We start from the raw sequence: 7,009 nt of genomic DNA, 5'->3' as shown, positions 1-7,009 counted from the left end.
GGCATACAGTGGATAGCTTGATATATTAATTTGGATGCCTCATAGGCATTATAACTTAACATGTTCCAAAAATGAACTCCTAAACTGCTACAGTAAATTTGCCCCTTTGTAGTTTTCCTTATCTATAATAATGACACTTCATCCTTCCAGTGGCCCAAGACTCAAACCCTGGAATCATCTCTGACTCTTTTTTTTCTTTTATACCTAATATCAAATTCGTTAGCAAATATGTCTAGCAAATACATCACTTCCCACCACTTCCATCACTACTCTTTAAATTATTGCAGTAGTTCCTGAATATTTTTCCTGCTCCCAATCTTGTAAACTTACAATTTCTTTAAAAGAGGGCAGCCCATGTGATTCTATTGAAATATAATTCATATCACATCACATTTTTACTCAAAACTCTTCATTCATTCAATAATTGACACCTATCATGTGTCAGCCAGGGACATTCTGGCATGAACAAAAATAAACAAGTTTCATGCTTTCTTGAAACTTGTGATTTATTAGGAAAGTTGGACAGTAATTATACACTTAATTTCATAGTAATTCTGATAGCTGTCACAAGGGATAAGTACAGGGAACCCTGAGAATGTGAAATAAGGGGTGAGAAAGACAACTGGAAGATATGATATTTGATATGAAATCCAAATAGTTTCACCACTGTACAGGTGATGTGAATATATAAAATATTCTATCATTAAAAAGTCGTGGAATGATTCAAAACCAGATTAATATGGTTCCAGATTTTCAGCTTATAAGCATTGTGTCATATTGTCCTTGATATTAAATATATTGATCGCATTTTATTAAGATTATAAAGCCCATGGATAATGGAGCCTGAAAATAAATACAGAGTCGAGGGCTCTTTTTTTAAAAAACCCTTATGCCTTTTAGCTTTTTTATGGCAAGACTTACATTTTGCAATGAATGAGAAGAGAATTAATTCATTAAGAACTTATGCTTAGAAAATCAGGCTTAAAATTATGTATGTTATATGGATTAATTACAATAATAATCACCTTTCCATAAAATGTACTTTATAGTACAGACACCGTGTTGAACATGCCACATAAATTATTTTATTTTAATTTCACAACAAGATTATGAAATAGGGTCTATTATTCCTATTTTGCTGACAAACAAATTTCAGCTTAGAGAGAGAAAATCTCAACCTAAAGTCATATGGTCAGGAAGTGGAAGAAGGGGGCTTTGAACCAAGGACTTTAGCTCCTGAGTCTGCTGTTTTAATAACTGTGTTATCATTGAGAACGTTTCTGTGTGTTTAGTTGAGAGTTCTCAGGCAACACTAGCTCTGAGTTATCTTTGAGCAAGCACAAGGTGCAAAAGGAGTGCTGTTGAGTCTTTTTCTTCCAGCCATTATCTACCCATTCCTTGCCCTCATCCACATCCAGCACCTCTAGAAACTGGTGTGCCTTGTTAACAGTTTTGACACCTACAGAGACCAGCTGTGGGATTTCAGAACAGGCAGCAGTGTTAGGCAACCTCACATTGGAGTGTGTGACATGTGGCTCGCATAGGCTCCACTTTCCCCCTTTCAGCCTGCTATCATTATCCAGGTCACTTTTACTTCATAAAACATCTTATTGAATTATTATGGGTCTTCTTTAATTATTTTCATTACTAACAAGATTCTAATCTCAGATTTTCCTTTTAATATTAAGAAAAATCACACACATGTTAAAACTGTAAGAATAAACACAACCAACAATAAGTACAAGCTAATGCATTGCAACTTCTGAGGAATTTCTCTTGCAAACAGCTAATTGAAGCATTCCTTCAATTTGGGCTGCTCAGTTGTGACAGTAACTCTGTCCCTTGTCATAAAATCAATGGTCTTTTTTTTATCCCATCCCTCCATTCACCATCTCGCCTCTGACTGTAGGGCCTTCTTTCCCCACTCAGAGTCTTCCTCAGATCATCGGGGTTAAGTGATCTTTTCAAACTGCCTGGCCAGACTGTCACAAGGCATTGAGTGGCTTTTGAAAATGAGCCATGTTAAATGGACTTGATGGGGGTTAAAACCACCATTATTGCTATCACCACTGTGATAAAATGGAGCAATAATGACGGGGGAAGGTACTTATCACTGTCTTTTTGAGATCACTTAAGATAGTTTGGATTTGAAGCTTTTTGCCAAAGATAAATGGAACATGTACAAGATAAATGCTACCATTGCAGAATCTTTTGTGTGAACTTGCACGGGCCTGTGTTGTTTACTTGTGCGACAGCTAGGAAAGGGGCAATAAAGCCAGGACAGGAAATTCCATTCTGCATAAGGCAGCCACTTTTCATAGTTGAGGGTGTGAGAGCCTTGATTAAAATGAGTAAGTCAGGCTGCAGAGAATGGAACAAAATAGGATAACATCATTTTTTGAAAAATTGCTAATATGCCATCCATTTGCCTTAAGCATACAACGTTATGAGTGTGCTCAATCGCTCAGTCATGGCCAATGCTTTGTGACCTCACAGACTGCAGGCCACCAGTCTCCTCTGTCCATGGGGTCATCTCAGCAAGATACTGGAGTGGGTTGCCATTTTCTCCTTCAAGGATCTTCCCAACCCAGGGATGGAACCCATGTCTCCTGCATCTCTTGCGTTGGCAGGTGGAGTCTTTACCACTCAGCGTCATATAACCACTTCATATAACACTTATATGAAGAATTAAAGTCTGTGTTTTGAAATTTAATAATCACTTAGTCACTGTAGTTTAGTTGGAAAGGCCCAGGACTAGTTGCTAGGAGCTCTGAGTTCTAGTCCAATCCCATCACTAACTTGCTGTGTGACTGAGGATGAGAAATTTAAGCTTTCTCAGGATCAACAGTTCATTCCAATTGGCCCAGGACTGTCCTTGTTTTAGCACTGAAGTCATAGGTCCAGAAAAGCCCTCGGTCCTAGGCAAAGTCCTCTTTCCTGATCTACTTTGTCAATCAATTATATTAACCTCCTTTGTGAAAACTACTGAATAGTATAAAATGAATTAGAAACATAAAGTGATAAATTGTTATAACATGAATATCCCCACAGGCACATCTTGGTCCTATCTTGACTTTTAAATCTTGAAGTGTATTGAAAAGCTACCTCACTTCCAACTGGAAATTCCTGGTGGCAACAGATTTTGGAAAGGTACTGTGGCAATGGTCAGACAACTGAACTTTTAACAGTTATTGATTAATGCTACAAAGAGCAAAAAGAGCCTTGAGGAATCTGTTTCAGGAAACACTAACTCTGGCTCGCCTCAAAAGACGAGTCCGAAAGAACGGTAAAATTAGCATTCAAAGACCTCTTTTGCAATCTAACCCGTGTTCTGTTTTAAACTGTTTGGATATTCAGATTTTCTGAATCATAAACTTTAAAACATCAATTATGGTAACTATGAAACTAGATTAAGAATGTATACCTGTCTGTCATTTAGTAGTTGCTCAATAAATGTTAGTTTTCTTCCTGAAAGGATATAGTCCTTACTTCATCTATACCACATCAATTTTCAAGCAAACCTCACACTTAATTTATGATGCAGAATACCTATACTTTTGTTTGATGTTATTTACAGCTTTCACTGAGGTAACTCTCTGAAATTTATCTCACCTATAAAATGAAGTACTTTGGGTAGTTCTGAAATATCTTCCAATTCTAACATTACATTACTCTAGAATCATCAATAATGTCTATAAGTAACAAACAATTGCATAAAAACCTGTGAGTACCCATCATCGAAAAATCAAGAGAATTCCAGGAAAACATCTATTCCTGCTTTATTGACTATGCCAAAGCCTTTGACTGTGTGGATCACAATAAACTGTGGAAAATTCTGAAAGAGATGGGAATACCAGACCACCTGACCTTCCTCTTGAGAAACCTTTTTGTAGGTCAGAAAGCAGCAGTTACAATTGGACATGGAAAAACAGAATGCTTCCAAATAGGGAAAGGAGTACGTCAAGGCTATATATTGTCATCCTGCTTATTCAACTTACATGCAGAGTACATCATGAGAAACGCTGGGGCTGGATGAAGCACAAGCTGGAATCAAGAGTGCCGGGAGAAATATCAATAACCTCAGATACGCAGATGACACCACCCTTATAGCAGAAAGTGAAGAAGAACTAAAGGGCCTCTTGATGAAAGTGAAAGAGGAGAGTGAAAAAGTTGGCTTAAGACTCAACACTCAGAAAACTAGGATCATGGCATCTGGTCCCATCACTTCATGGCAAATAGATGGGGAAACAGTGGAAACAGTGGCTGACTTTATTTTTTGACCTCCAAAATCACTGCAGATGGTGATTGCAGCCATGAAATTAAAATTCGCTTACTCTTTGGAAGGAAAGTTATGACTAACCTAGATAGCATATTAAAATGCAGACATTACTTTGTCAACAAAGGTCTGTCTAGTCAAGGCTATGGTTTTTCTAATGGTCATGTATGGATGTGAGAGTTGGACTATAAAGAAAGCTGAGCCCCAAAGAATTGATGCTTTTGAACTGTGATGTTGGAGAAGACTCTTGAGAGTCCCTTGGACTACAAGGAGATCCAACCAGTCCATCCTAAAGGAGATCAGTCCTCGTATTCATTGGAAGGACTGATGTAGAAGCTGAAGCTCCAATACTTTGGCCACCTGATGCAAAGACCTGACTCATTTGAAAATACCCTGATGCTGGGAAAGATTGAGGGCAGGAGGAGAAGGGTTGACAGAGGATGAGATGGTTGGATGGCATCACTGACTCAATGGACATGGGTTTGGGTGGACTCCGGGAGTTTATGATGGACAGGGAGGCCTGGCCTGGCATGGGGTCATAAAGAGTTGGACACAACTGAGTGACTAAACTGAACTGACCCATCACTAGTTTCAGAAATTAATAAAAATATGAATATAAAATATTATTTATTCATTGTGAAAGTGTAAATAATTTATAAAGGAGCAAAATGAAATTTATCCTTTTTCCTCTTCCTAGAGATGAGAACTATATCCTCATAAACATTATTTGACAAAGCAGTAGCATTTTAAAATTTATAATTTTTCTGTAGTTATTGGCATCTCTTAGTTATACAAAATAAAACCCATTTATACAAAACATAGTAGTGGAATACAAATTGGGAGTTGTGGGTTCTAATCTAGAACCAGTCACTATCTACTACTTTGCCATCATTCTGAAATGGAAGGAATTGAATCAGATGGTTCCTTAGGTGCTATAGAGGTTACAAATAGTGGCTATCTAGTTTAATATTTTATTATAGAAATATCAGGCATACAGCATTATAATTTGACATCTGTGTACACTACAAAGTGATCACCACCACAAGTCTAGTTACCATGTATTTGACCCCTTTAACCCATTTCACCCATCCTTCAACCTACCCCTCTGGACACTAAAGTTCTCTACATCCATAAGCTTGTATTTGTTTTATTTTTGCTTGTTCATTTGTTTTGTTCTGTTTTGTTTTTTTTAGATTTCATATGAGTTAAATCATGTAGTATTGGTCTTTCTTTGTCTGGCTTATTTCACTTAGTATCGTTCCATGAAAGTCTATCCATGTTGAAACAAATGGCATAATTTCATTCCTTTTCATGGCTAAATAATATTCCTCTGTGTGTGTGTGTGTGTGTGTGTAACACATCTCCTTTATTCATTTATCCATCAATGGACATTTATATTATTTCCATATCTTGGCTATTGTAAATGATGCTGCTATAGACACAGGGGTACACATATCTCTTTGAGTTAGTGCCGAGCCTCCCTCCTCTCACCCCATCCCAGCCCTTTAGGTCATTACAGAGTGCCAGGTCGGACTCCCTGTGTTATTTATCAACTTCCCACTATTTTATACGTGGTAGTGTATATATGTCCATGCTATTTTCTCAATTCATCCCATCCTCAGCTTCCCCACTGTGTCCACAAGTCTGTTTTCTACTAGGTTCATCAGTAGCATTTTTCTAGATTCCATATATATGCATTAATATAAGACACTTGTTTTTCTCTTTCTGAATGATTTCACTTTAAGAATCACTAGGTTCATTCACCTTACTACAACTGACTCAAATATGTTCCTTTTTATGATTGAGTCATATGCCATTGTATAAATATACCGCTATCTTTATCCGCTCATCTGTTGATGGACATCTAAGTTGCTTCCATGTCCTAATTATTGTAAATATTGTTGCAACCAACATTGGGGTGTTTTTTCTGTTTATGTTTTTGCTTTTTTTTTTTTTTTTTTAGAACTGTGGCTTTTTCATTGTTTATGCCCAGTAGTAGGATTACTGGGTATTATAAGCTTAACATACCTCATTATTAGAGAAAAGGGAAGCTTAGCACAAAAATAGGATTTATTCCTAATTTTTAAAGTAATCTCCTTACTGTTCTCCGTAATGGCTATATCAGTTTGCATTCCCACCAACAGTGCAAAGAGGGTTGCTTTTTCTCCATATCCTCTCCAGAATTTATTATTTGTAAATTTTTTATGATGGTCATTCTGATTGGTGTGAGGTGATATTTCTTTGTAGTTTTGATGTGCATTTCTCTAGTAATGAACTATGTTAAGCATCTTTTCACATGTTTATTAGCCATCTCTATGTCTTCTTTGGAGAAATGTCTTCTCCCTGTTTTTTGATTAGTTTTTTTTTTTCCCCCTCTGATATTGAGCTATATGAGCTGCTTATATGTTTTAGAGATGAACCTTTTGTCAGTTGCTACATTTGCAATTATTTTCTCCCATTCAGAGTGTTGTCTTTTCATCTTGCTTACAGTTTCCTTTGCTGTGCCAAAGTTTTTAAGTTTTATTAGGTCCATTTGTTTATTTTTTATTTTATTTTCATTAATCTAGGAGGTGAATAAGATAGCATATTACTGTCTACGTTTTCTTCTAAGAGCTTTATAGTTCCTGGCCTTACGTTTAAGACTTTAATCCATTTTGAGTTTATTTTTGTGTATGATGTTAGGAAGTGTTCTAATTTCATTTCTTCTACACATTGCTGTCCAGTTTTCCCAGC

Source organism: Odocoileus virginianus, chromosome 5 (assembly GCF_023699985.2).
Source record: "Odocoileus virginianus isolate 20LAN1187 ecotype Illinois chromosome 5, Ovbor_1.2, whole genome shotgun sequence".
NCBI lineage: Eukaryota > Metazoa > Chordata > Mammalia > Artiodactyla > Cervidae > Odocoileus > Odocoileus virginianus.
This window is presented reverse-complemented; position numbering follows the sequence as displayed.